Source organism: Stomoxys calcitrans, chromosome 4, assembly GCF_963082655.1.
Source record: "Stomoxys calcitrans chromosome 4, idStoCalc2.1, whole genome shotgun sequence".
NCBI classification, from domain to species: Eukaryota; Metazoa; Arthropoda; class Insecta; order Diptera; family Muscidae; genus Stomoxys; species Stomoxys calcitrans.
Genome location: NC_081555.1, coordinates 11,418,274 through 11,431,088, shown reverse-complemented (window position 1 = coordinate 11,431,088; position 12,815 = coordinate 11,418,274). Strand labels below are relative to the sequence as shown.

Sequence of the window (12,815 nt, the reverse complement as noted above, 5' to 3'; positions counted from 1 at the left end):
CCTACACAAACATTCAAAAACTGTCGAAGCGTGATAGATGTATGGTTCAAAACGGCAATGTGTGTGTGTGTGAGATGAAGGCAAAACAAGCTGTTGAATTACACCATGTAGACTGGGAGAAAGAAGAAAGCCAAACGAAAAAAGGCATTTTTGTTTATTAAACAAAAAATTTATTTAATTTCTTTGTAAGAAGATATCTACTTTAAAAGGGCTAAACTAGATTTTTAAGCAATCCTTTTAAAGCTTAAAATGACATTTTGTAGAAATTTTTTATTTTTACATTTAGTTTTTTTTAGAATCTTTGATTATTCGGGTTAAAATTTAAAACTTAAAAATTTGGCCACCCTTGCGTATGATTTATATTAATTTTTGAGTTGTTTTGAAAAATGCCAAATATTTCCTTAAATAAATTACTTTTTTATGAAATTTAAATTTTATTGTAAATGGGAGAATTTTTTTAATGTAATTAAGTGCTTGGTGCAGTTTTTTGTAGCTTTGTGTTTTGTAAAAACTGGCTAAACAAGGGTTTTGCCAAAAACTTACCACCAGCGAACACGAAATTCGAGGGATTTGATACAACTCACAGTTCTTACTTTCGGAGAAATCGGGTAAAAATGCAACCGTAATGGGCTAAGGAGGCCACCGTAGCACAGAGGTTAGCATGTCCGCCTATGACGCTGAACGCCTGTGTTCGAATCCCGGCTAGACTATCAAAAAAAATTTTTCAACGATGGTTTTCCCCTCCTAATGCTGGCAACATTTGTGAGTTACAACGCCATATAAAACTTCTCTCGAAAGAGGTGTCGCACTGCGGCACGCCGTTCGGACTAGGCTATAAAAAGGAGGTCCCTTATCATTGAGCTTAAAACTTGAATCGGACTGCACTCATTGATAGGTGAGAAGTTTGCCCCTGTTCCTTAGTGGAATGTACATGGGCAAAATTAGCAAATTACCCTATTTGTGTAAAAGAATTCCAAAAACACTGTTTAGGAGTCAAAAGGTCTCACAAAAATATTCCCTGCGGTGTTATTAGTAATAATGTCAACAACACCATATAGCTAAAATGCAAAGATGACAAGTAATCACTGTTCTTTTCAAATAACTCAATAATTAATAACACTCATACGCAACATAGGCCTAATAGGAAAATTCAAAATAACTGTCCAAACCACAGTAGGAGGTGTAGGAAAAAGATTATGATGATAAGATTATGGTATCGAAAACATTAAATGTCAGCTGCTCAGTTTAAAAGTTTTTTTCAAGCTGTGTATAAACCAACTTGACTTAATTAGGCTTATTTGGAGATCAATATTATAACTGATGAATATTTTTCCATAATTAGTTTGAATTAGGGTCCAAAATTACCGCTTTAACGAATCGCTAGAGACTTCAAACGTTCCACAAAAATATGCCTCGCAATGTTATTAGTAATATTGCCAAAGGCAATATATATCGAAAATTCAAGCAAATCAAAAAATCATAATTTTTCGTGAACAACTCAATAATTAATAATAATCATACGCAACATGGTTCTAAATAATACAATTTAAATATTAGCCAAACTGTAGCAGGTATCGCAGAAAAGAAAATTATTGTAATGCGATGAAGGTCCAATAAACATTATAAGCCTGCCGTTCAGTTATGAAAGCTTCTTCAAAAGTTTATAATACTATTAGAAAGTCATTATGATGATTCCCCGTTTATGTTCCTATACACACTACGTCCCGGTAGACAAGTTGCTTCAATTCCCTCCAAAGTATGTCGTTACTGTGATATCACAATAGACTAAAAATTGTCTAAGTGCGTCTGTTAAAAAAAATTTTGGTTCCCCTCCATCATAGAAATGCAAATTTGCTCATAGACAGTTCATTAAGGAACAGAGGCAAACCTCTCACATATCCATGAGTGCTGTTCGATTCAAGTTTTAAGCTCAAAGATAAGGGACCTGCTTTTTATAGTCAAGTCCGTACGGCGTGCCGCAGTACGACACGTCTTTGGGGAGAAATTTTTACATGGCAAAGTACCTCAAAAATGTCGCCAGCATTAGTAGGTGATAACTACCGCTGAAAATTTATTTTTTGAGGTTCTATGCCTTCAGCGTCATAGGCGGACATGCTAGCCTTTGCGCTACAGTGGCCATCATGGATTCTGCTAAAAATTTGCCCTTATTAACTCAGTTTGTATTTGAATTATTAAGGTATCTAGTGGCTCAAGAAGTCAAATTCAGGCATCGGTTTATATGGGGGCTATATCAGATTACATACCGATTCAGATCATGCTTGGAACGTATATAGGAAGTCAGAACAGAAGTCTCTATGTCAGTCAAATCTGCTGAAAATTTAGGTTTCCAGGAGCTCAATAAGCCGAATCCGGCGATCAGTTTTTATAGGGGCTATCTCAGCTTGGCACGGGTGTTGGAAGTCATAAGGGAATTTTGTGTGCCAAATAGCATTTAATTCGGGCAAAAATTGATGCTCCTAGAAGATTAAGAAGTCAAAGTATATGGGAGCTATATCAATTTAAAGACCGATTTGGATCATACTTGGCACAGATGTTGAAAGTCATAACGGAAGTCCCTATGCCAACTTTTGGTTTAATCGGACTAAAATCGATTTTTCTAAGAACTCAAGTAGTCAAATCCGCCGATCGGTTTATATGGAGGCTATATCACATATAGTTTACAGACTGATTCAAATCATACTTGACACGGGTGTTGGAAGTCATAACGGAAGTTTGTGTGCTAATTTTCAGATAAATTAGGTGAAAATTGAGGCTTCTGGAAGTTTAAGAAGTCAAAACCGGGTATCTGTTTATGTGAGGGCCAGATCCAAATCTGAACCGATATGATCCTTTTACAATACCCAATACCCATTGCCAAATTTCATGCGCCTAGCTGTACACGTTCTACGGCTATCGTGATTTCGACTGACGGAGGGACGGACAAGCTAGATCGTCTCAGAATGTCGAGACGAAGATAAGTATACCCCCATTCTATGGTGCTGGGTATAAAAATACATATATTGGGTTGCCCAAAAAGTAATTGCGGATTTTTCATATAGTCGGCGTTGACAAATTTTTTCACAGCTTGTGACACTGTAATTGCATACTTTTTTCTGTCAGTTTACTTTCTTTTAAAAAATCCGCAATAACTTTTTGGGCAACCCAATATTTATTTTGGTTATGTGGGTCGTATGATTGTTAATAATTGGTTAGCTTCTGGCATCCAAGGCGTATGATTTATTTAAATTTTATTTGTACAGTAACCTAGTGTGTATGAGTATTATTAATTTTTGTTAATGCAAAAACGCCTAACCCTCCATTCCCTTGTCCAGTTTTGATGAAATTTCATATATCTATTATTTATTTTGAAGCAGGATTTTTTTTTTAATTTATAAAAATTTTTTTTTTTTAAATAAAATTTTTTTAATAATTTTTTTTTTTTAAAATTTATTAAAAAAATTAAAAAAAAAAAATTTTTTTTTAAAAATTTTTTAAAAAAAAAAATTTTTTTTAAAAAATTAAAAAAAAAAAATTTTTTTTTAAAAAATTAAAAAAAAAAAAATTTTTTTTTAAATATTTTTTTTTGCATTTTAGAAAGAAAAGTACGTCCAGACTTTATATGACGGAAAAAATTTATTTAACTAGTTTCATTTGTCCTCTTTATGCCTTGGGATGACTCTCCTTTTTTTTCAACCAACACGCAGGGGATGTCCCCTATGAATGCAGTGCAATGCATTGGCAAGGGAAAAGTTAAGGATCGGAGGGGGAAATGGGGAGTAGTGTTTATTGACATTAGTTTAAAATTTTTGGATGTCATAGTCAGGTGGAAAGACATTGTCAAGAAGCCTATTCCACATGCAAACTGTTCGGGCACATAAAAGAATTCTCTCTACAGTGCATGGTCCGGTTAGCTGGCCAATCAAAAAGAAACTGGCACCAGTTTCGACAGGAGTGAAGGCATTCGCGATTCGATTTCCTGAAACGGACGAATGGAGGTCGAATGGTGTACTTGAGAAGGATGAGACCTCGATCCACACAGATGGCTCCAAGATGGAGTCAGGGACTGGTTAGGGGTCTACTCTGCTGCACTCAATATCAGTATGTCTCGGAGACTGCCGGACGAGCTTACGATCTTTCAGGCAGAGGTCTGTGCCATTGCAGTGGTCGCAAGAGAAATTCTGGTAAGGTGCTTACCGCCCTCGCAACTCAGAATTTATGTGGACAGTATGGCGGCGCTCAAGACCTTAGGGTCAAGGATGGTTAGGTCGAGATGCGTGGCGGATTGCTTGGAATCCTTGGATAGGCTCCGGGCCCACAATGTCAAGCTGACATGGGTTTCTGGGCATGAGGGGTAATTCTGGTAATTCTGCTTACCGCCCTCGAAACTCAGAAATTTATGTGGACAGTATGGCGGTACTGAAGGCCTTAGGATCGAGGATGGTTATGTCGAAATGCGTGGCGCATTGCTTGGAATCCTTGGATAAGCTCCGGGCCCACGATGTGATGAACCTCACCCTCCAGGGAACGAGAGGGCGGATGAGTGCGCCAGGAAAGGCTCGTCTGCGCCGGGCGGACCAGCCATCTGTCTTGCCTATGTGCCATTTGTCGAGCTACTGAATACAGTAGAGAGGATGGCCAGGGCGGCGTCGGTGGCGAGGTGGAACTCTTTGAGTGCGGACGTGTGCGCCAGGAGAGGCTCGTCAGCGCCAGGCGGACCAGTCATCGGTCTTGCCTATGTGCCATTTGTCGAGCTACTGAACACCGTAGAGGGGATGGCCAGGGCGACGTCGGTGGCGAGGCGGGACTCGTTGGATGGTTGGTCAGTCTTCGACCACAGGAGGACGAGGGAGTTGCTGGCGTTCGATAAGAGGTCGATTAGTAACTTGACAGGGGTCATAACCGGATGCTGTACCATAAGCCGCATGGGGATACCGCACACTGACTTCTATAGGCAATGCCTTGATGAGGATGAAAAGGAGACTATTGAGCACTTGCTGTGTTCCTGTCCGGGTCTGCAGAAACGTAGGCTCTCCTTTCTGGGGAGCGTTTCTTCTGTGATCTGGCTGAACTTGACAGGGGTCATAACCGGACACTGTGCCATAGGTCGCATGGGGATAACGCACACTGACTTCTATAGGCAATGCCTCGATGAGGATGAGAAGGAGACTATTGAGCACTTGCTGTGTGCCTGTCCGGATCTGCAGAGACGTAGGCCGTTTCTTCTGTGATCTGGCTGAACTTGCGTACGCACCTCTGGTATGTCTCCTGAGGTTTGTTGAGGGAACTGGATGGTTCCGACTAGCGCAGAGCTTAGCATGTCCACCTTTGACATTAAACGCCTGGGTTCGAATCCTGGCGAGACCATCAGAAAAAAAATGTTCATCGCTGGTTTTCCCCTCCTAATGCTGGCAACATTTGTGAGTTGCAAAGCCATGTAAAACTTCTCTCCAAAGAGGTGTCGCACTGCGGCACGCCGTTCGGACTCGGCTATAAAAAGGATGTCCCTTATCATTGAGCTTAAAACTTGAATCGGACTGCACTCATTGATATGTGAGAAAATTGCCCCTGTTCCTTAGTGGAATGTTCATGGACAAAATTTTCAATTTTTGGATGGTTCCGACGGGGGGGTGCCACAAGCTACGGCGTAGGTAGATCCGTGCTTGCATGGGGACGAGCGTTTCTTCACCCCCCGCTTGGGTACTGCACTCCTTTTGTCTTCTTTTTATTTGTGTGTAACCTCTAGTCAGAGGTTCCACATCTTCTTTCTCTTCCCTTTCTCCCGCTAGGGTACCACAATGGGTCAAACTGGCTTCCGAGTGAACCCAACTTTGCTGGGCATCCCATTCAACCTAACCTAACCCAACCTGAGGATATGCTTGTGTTTCTTTACCTCATGATATGAAAAAAATGTATTTCCATTTTTTCCTAGGAAATGGAAACCTAACCTAACCTAAGGACATGCTTGTGTTCCTCTATCCCATGATGTGAAAAAAAATGTATCTCCATTTTTTCCTTAGGAAATGGTGTTTGGCCATTTCTTCTAGAAACTTTAACAGGCATTATGCCAAGCATCGTTGTTGTGAGTCTGCTGTCAATGAGTTCGATGAAAGTGTGTGTGTGTGTGTGTGTGTGCATGCCGTTAGTTCTTAAGACAGGTCTTCTTTGCTGCTACTATTTCCGTTTCCTTGTTGTTTTGCCGGTGATGAGGAAGTTTTGTGGCTGGCTCACATGTAACAAGACAAGGACTTTCTATTTCTTGGGGTAACTGTTGGCATACAATATTACAAATGAATCTTAGGCTTGTCCATTATTAGTGAGAATGTGTGTGCGTGTGTGTGTGTGTGTTTGAGTGGGTGCGTGTCTTTGAGGCTGAAATAGAGAATATATATTTGTGGCCTAACCTTTGGAGCCATACGTGCTTTTGTTCCCACATATGTAATGAGTGTTTATGTGTTTGTCCTTGCTGCTTGTAAGTGCATATGTATAGGTTGGTGTGTGTGTGTGTGTTATTTTTTTGTTGTTTATTACAAAAAGAGGCCAATAAATTTCTTTATATTTTCATTTTATTTCTCAATATTCTGGACCTAGTCGGCATTTTTGTGTGCTTTGCTGCTCGCTTTGCTTGTGAACAGCCTCATGGCCATAACAACTGACAAAGAACAAAAAAAAAAAAGAGAAAAGACCATTCATCATCGTTGCAAACACACACAAATTATGCAGAAATACATACATTATCCTCACATGGTCACGTTTAGAGACATTCACAGAAACACGCACACACTCACACACACACACATAAATGCACAAATGTGTGAAATATAGTAAAATATTTGCCATAAAGTCCAGCTGTCGGTGAGAGGTAAAATGGACTAAGTGTCAAAGGGAGATAAACTAAGAAAAAAAAAATTTTTTTAATTTTTTAAAAATAAGAATGAGATTGGTTTGTATAGAAAACTAGTCTAGGGTGGGTTAAGATTTATTTAAATTTTTTTTTTTTAATTTTAACTATTTATACCTTTGTTTATTTCTTAAAAGGCTTCTGCATATGTAAATATTTTTATAGAATATAATTTTTTAAGACCTTCCATAAAGAAAAATATATACAAACAAAATGAAATAATCGAAAAAGTCATAAAAATGCTCATAAAATGTTTCCAAGCGAAAAACTTTCACTTTGCTTAGACATTTCTTAGGCTGGGTTTTTTGTTTTGTTTCCATTTTACATGGCCTGCAGCAGTATTGAGGAGTAAGAGTAGAACGGTAGCATCATTTAGCATGTGATGCAATAGCCGTAATGTGCACGAAAAATAATTCTATGGTTTATTTCCATGACCACATTTGAGACAGAGTACATTTTCGTGTGTTGGTAATTTGTAGTTATGGTGTGGAACAACTCATCATCATCATAATAGCTTTTGTTTTATAGATCAGGGCTAAGTAGTAACATAACTGGAGATGGTGCGAACAGCATATATTTCGGAAAGTGAGTGGTAATAAAATGTGGGGCCCATTGAGAGCTTAAGTTCTCGAAGATAGCACTATGAGACAAAATTTCATCTTTTTTTTTTGGGAAATTAGGGAGGTAAAAATAGGAAATATTGGGTTGCCCAAAAAGTAATTGCGGATTTTTTAAAAGAAAGTAAATGCATTTTTAATAAAACTTAGAATGAACTTTAATGAAATATACTTTTTTTCTAAAGCAAGCTAAAAGTAGCAGCTGATAACTGACAGAAGAAAGAATGCAATTACAGAGTCACAAGCTGTGAAAAAATTTGTCAACGCCGACTATATGAAAAATCCGCAATTACTTTTTGGGCAACCCAATATGTATCAGCGGGTGTATAGTTTCCCTGGGAAGAAGGTAGGCAAAATAAGTAAAAGCGTGCTAAGTTTGGCCGGGCCGAATCTTGCGAACCCACCATCATGTATTCTGCTCAAGAAGTCAAATCGGAAGTTTATATGGGAGCTATATCAGGTTCTTGACCGATTTAAAACATACTTGGCACAATTGTTGGAAGTCATAACAGAGCACCATGTACAAAACTTCAACCAAATCCAACGAAAATTGCAAAAAAATTCAAAACGCAAAAGATATTTATTGGGTTGCCCAAAAAGTAATTGCGGATTTTTCATATAGTCGGCGTTGACAAATTTTTTCAACGGCTTGTGGCTCTGTAATTGCATTCTTTCTTCTGTCAGTTATCAGCTGTTACCTTTAGCTTGCTTTAGAAAAAAAGTGAAAAAAGTATATTTGATTAAAATTCATTCTAAGTTGTATTAAAAATGCATTTACTTTCTTTTAAAAAATCCGCAATTACTTTTTGGGCAACCCATACAAAACTTAAACCAAATCTAACGAAAATTGCAAAAAAATTCAAAAGGCCAAGGATATTTTCTATGAGCGCCTAAGGAGAGAGAATATGACCGCTGCCCCGCCCATGATATTAAAATCGTTCTGGGAGGTTTTAATACGAAGATAGGGAAGGAAAACATTTTTGGTCCAACAGTCGGAAAGTTTAGCCTCCACGAGATAACGTCCAGTAATGGGTTGAGGCTGATAGATTTCGCCGTGGCAAAAACATGGTAGTTGGTAGCACCAAATTTCAACATAAAAATATTCACAAAGCCACATGGCTGTCAGCCAATCATAACCAAACACTTGGGTACCGGAAGCCTACCCCAAGGAGACCCATTATACTAGCCAAGAGTAAGAGAGCAACCCTGCAAACAGTAGCCATGCGCCAGATGAGGGAGAGGTATCGGGAGAAAAGGAGAGAGGAGAAACGTCTATTTCGCAGAAAGAACAAGTAAAAGCGTGCTAAGTTCGGCCGGGCCGAATCTTATATACCCTCCACCATGGATCGCATTTGTCGAGTTCTTTTCCCGGCGTCTCTTTTTAGGCAATAAAAAGATTTAAGAAAAGATTTGCTCTGCTATTAGAGCGATATCAAGATATGGTCCGATTTGGACCACAATTAAATTATATGTTGGAGACCTGTGTAAAATGTCAGCCAATTCGAATCAGAATTGCGCCCTTTGGGGGCTCAAGAAGTAAAATAGAGAGATCGATTTATATGGGAGCAGTATCGGGCTATAAACCGATTCAGACCATATTAAACACGTATGTTGATGATCATGAGAGGATCCGTCGTACAAAATTTCAGGCAAATCGGATGATAATTGCGACCTCTAGAGGTTCAAGAAGTCAAAATCCCAGATCGGTTTATATGGCAGCTAAATCAGGTTATGAACCGATTTGAACCATATTTGGCACAGTTGGTGGATATCATAACAAAATACCACGTGCCAAAATTCATTCAAATTGGATAAGAATTGCGCCCTCTAGCGGCTCAAGAAGTCAAAACCCAAGATCGGTTTATATGACAGCTATATAAGGTTATGGACCGATTTGAACCATACTTGGCACAGTTATTGGATATCGTAACAAAACACGTCGTGCAAAATTTCATTCCAATCGGATAAGAATTGCGCACTCTAGAGGCTCAAGAAGTCAAGACCCAAGATCGGTTTATATGGCAGCTATATCAGGTTATGGACGGATTTGAACCATACTTGGCACAGTTGTTGGATGTCATAGCAAAACACGTCGTGCAAAATTTCATTCCAATCGGATAAGAATTGCGCACTCTAGAGGCTCAATAAGTCAAGACCCAAGATCGGTTATATGGCAGCTATATCAAAACATGGACCGATATGGCCCATTTACAATACCAACCGACCTACACTAATAAGAAGTATTTGTGCAAAATTTCAAGCGGCTAGCTTTACTTCTTCGGAAGTTATCGTGCTTTTGACAGACAGACGGATGGACGGACATGGCTAGATCGACATAAAATTTCACGACGATCAAGAATATATATACTTTATGGGGTCTCAGACGAATATTTCGAGTAGTTACAATCAGAATGACGAAATTAGTATACCCCCCATCTTATGGAGGAGGGTATAAAAAGGAAATGGAAAGACATGAGTGTGAGCGAATTGGGATGTACAGGAGTCAGAATGAAGTCCGGAAATTCTACCAAAGAATAAAAATCAAAACGATGGCTTTGGTGCAGGCTCATCCTCCTGCAGAGACAAAGAAGGAAATCTGGTAACTGACACAGATAACCTGCTGAGGATATGGAAAGAACATTTTACCCAAGTGCTGGTGTCCTATGTTGGCGGCGAAGAGGATACCGCAGAACCAATCCCTGATGATGGTATAGAAAGTTTACCTCCTAGTCGAAATGTGGTCCATGTAGCAGTAACCTGACTACGGAACAACAAGGCAGCAGGAGCCGATGGGTTACCCGCTGAACTATTTAAGACCGGAGGCGACACTCTGATAAGGCGTATGCATCAGCTTATCTGCGCAAACTGTCTAGAAGAACGCCCGCCAAATGATTGGAACCTCAGCATACTACGATTTGGCTGAAATTTTGCATAACTTTGCCAACTATGGTTCGACTCGATCTATAACCTGATACAGCTGCCATATAAACCGATCTTGAATCTTGACTTCTTGAACCTCTAGAGGGCGCAATTCTCATCCGATTTGGCTGATATTTAGCATCACGTGTTATGACTCTCAACAACTGTGTTAAATATGGTCTTAATCGGTCTAAAAACTGATATAGCTGCCATATAAACCGATCTTGAATCTTGACTTCTTGAGCCACTAGAGGGCGCAATTCTGAAATTGGTTGAAATTTGGCATGAAGTGTTTAATTATGACTTTCAACAACTGTGTCAAGTATGGCCCAAATCGGTCAATAACCACATATAGCTCCCATATTTTTGCGGAAACCATGGTGGTGGGTTCCCAAGATTCGGCCCGGCCGAACTTAGCAAGCTTTTTGTTGTTATATTTAAGAAGATTAGTTGTCATTGTTATACTCTACACCACTACTGTGGTACAGGGTATCATAACTTAGTGCATTTGTTTGTAACACCCAAAAAGGAAGAGAGATAGACCCATTGATAGGTGTACCGATCGACTCAGAATCACTTTCTGATTCGATTTAGCTATGTCCGTCTGTCTGTCCGTCCGTCTGTATATCTGCCTTTCTGTCTGTCTACAACTTAGAAGTCGCAATTTTCATCCGATCGTCTTCAAATTTGGTACAGGCAAGTTTTTCGGCCTAGAGACAAAGGCTAATGAAATTTGAAAAAAATCGGTTCAGATTTGGATATAGCTCCCATATATATGCTCGTCCGATTTGCAATAATAATGCATTAAAAAGGTCATTTGTTATCCGATTCGCTCGAAATTTGGCAGGAACGATTTTCTTATGATTCTCGATAATACTGGCGAATTTCATAGAAATCGGTTCAGATTTAGATATAGCTCTCATATATATATATAGCCCGATTTTCACTCCTAGAGCCATTGCAAGCGCATTTGTTGGCCAATCTTGGCAAAATTTTGTACAACACCTTCCTCGACGACTACCACAATATCTGAGAAGTGTGCTTGAAATCGGTTCAGATTTGGATATAGCTCCCATGTATATGTTCGTCCGATTTGCCGAAATAATGCAATAAAATGGTCACTTGTTGACCCATTCTCTCGAAATTTGGCAGGAAGGATTTTCTTATGATTCTCGTTGTTATAGGTGAATTTTATAGAAATCGGTTCAGATTTAGATATAGCTCTCATATATATATTCGTCCGATTTTGAGAAATGTTGCAATAAAGTGCTCATTTGTTAACCGATTCTCTCGAAATTTGGTAGGAACGATTTTCTTATGACTCTCGACAATACTCGTGAATTTCATAGAAATCGGTTCAGATTTAGATATATATATGTTCGTCCGATTTGCAGAAATAATGCAATAAAAAGGTCATTTGGTATCCGATTCTCTCGAAATTTGGCAGGAACGATTTTCTTATGACTCTCGACAATACTGGTGAATTTCATAGAAATCGGTTCAGATTTAGATATAGCTCTCATATATATATATAGCCCGATTTTCACTCCTAGAGCCATTGCAAGCCCATTTATTGACCAATCTTGCCAAAATTTTTTACTACGCCTTCCTCGACGACTACTACATTATCTGAGAAGTTTGCTTGAAATCTGTTCAGATTTGGATATAGCTCCCATATATATATGTTCGTCCGATTTGCCGAAATAATGCAATAAAATGGTCATTTGTTAACCGATTCTCTCGAAATTTGGCAGGAAGGATTTTCTTATGACTCTCGACATTACTCGTGAATTTCATAGAAATCGGTTCAGATTTAGATATAGCTCTCATATATATATCGCCCGATTTTCATTCCTAGCCCCATTGCAAGCGCATTCATTGACCAATCTTGCCAAAATTTCTTACTACGCCTTCCTCGACGACTACTACATTATCTGAGAAGTTTGCTTGAAATCGGTTCAGATTTGGATATAGCTCCCATATATATGTTCGTCCGATTTTGAAAAATATTGCAATGAAGTGCTCATTTGTTAACCGATTCTCTCGAAATTTGGCAGAAACGATTTTCTTATGAGTCTCGACATTATTGGTGAATTTCATAGAAATCGGTTCAGATTTATATATAGCTCTCATATATATATATAGCCCGATTTTCACTCATTTATCGACCAATCTTATTAAACAATAGGCACCGCCCGACTTTTGTCCTTCCTTACTGGTTTTTTATTAAAAATGTTTGCCATTTTTTTTGGATTTTGTTATTATTTACATATAGAAACTGAGATATTTATTTTATATTTTCAAAATATTTTTTATTATTTTCTCAAAATTTTAAATCCCCTTTTAAATTGTTCAAAGCCCTCTCACCATATTTTAACCAA

The 12,815-nt window shown here is 38.8% G+C and overlaps 1 protein-coding gene across 4 annotated transcripts in view; it reads left to right on the top strand.

The window, feature by feature from the left end:
- LOC106087029 (uncharacterized) overlaps positions 1-12,815 on the top strand; it is a 435,541-nt gene that overhangs the window by 19,245 nt on the left and 403,481 nt on the right. The window lies entirely within an intron of this gene.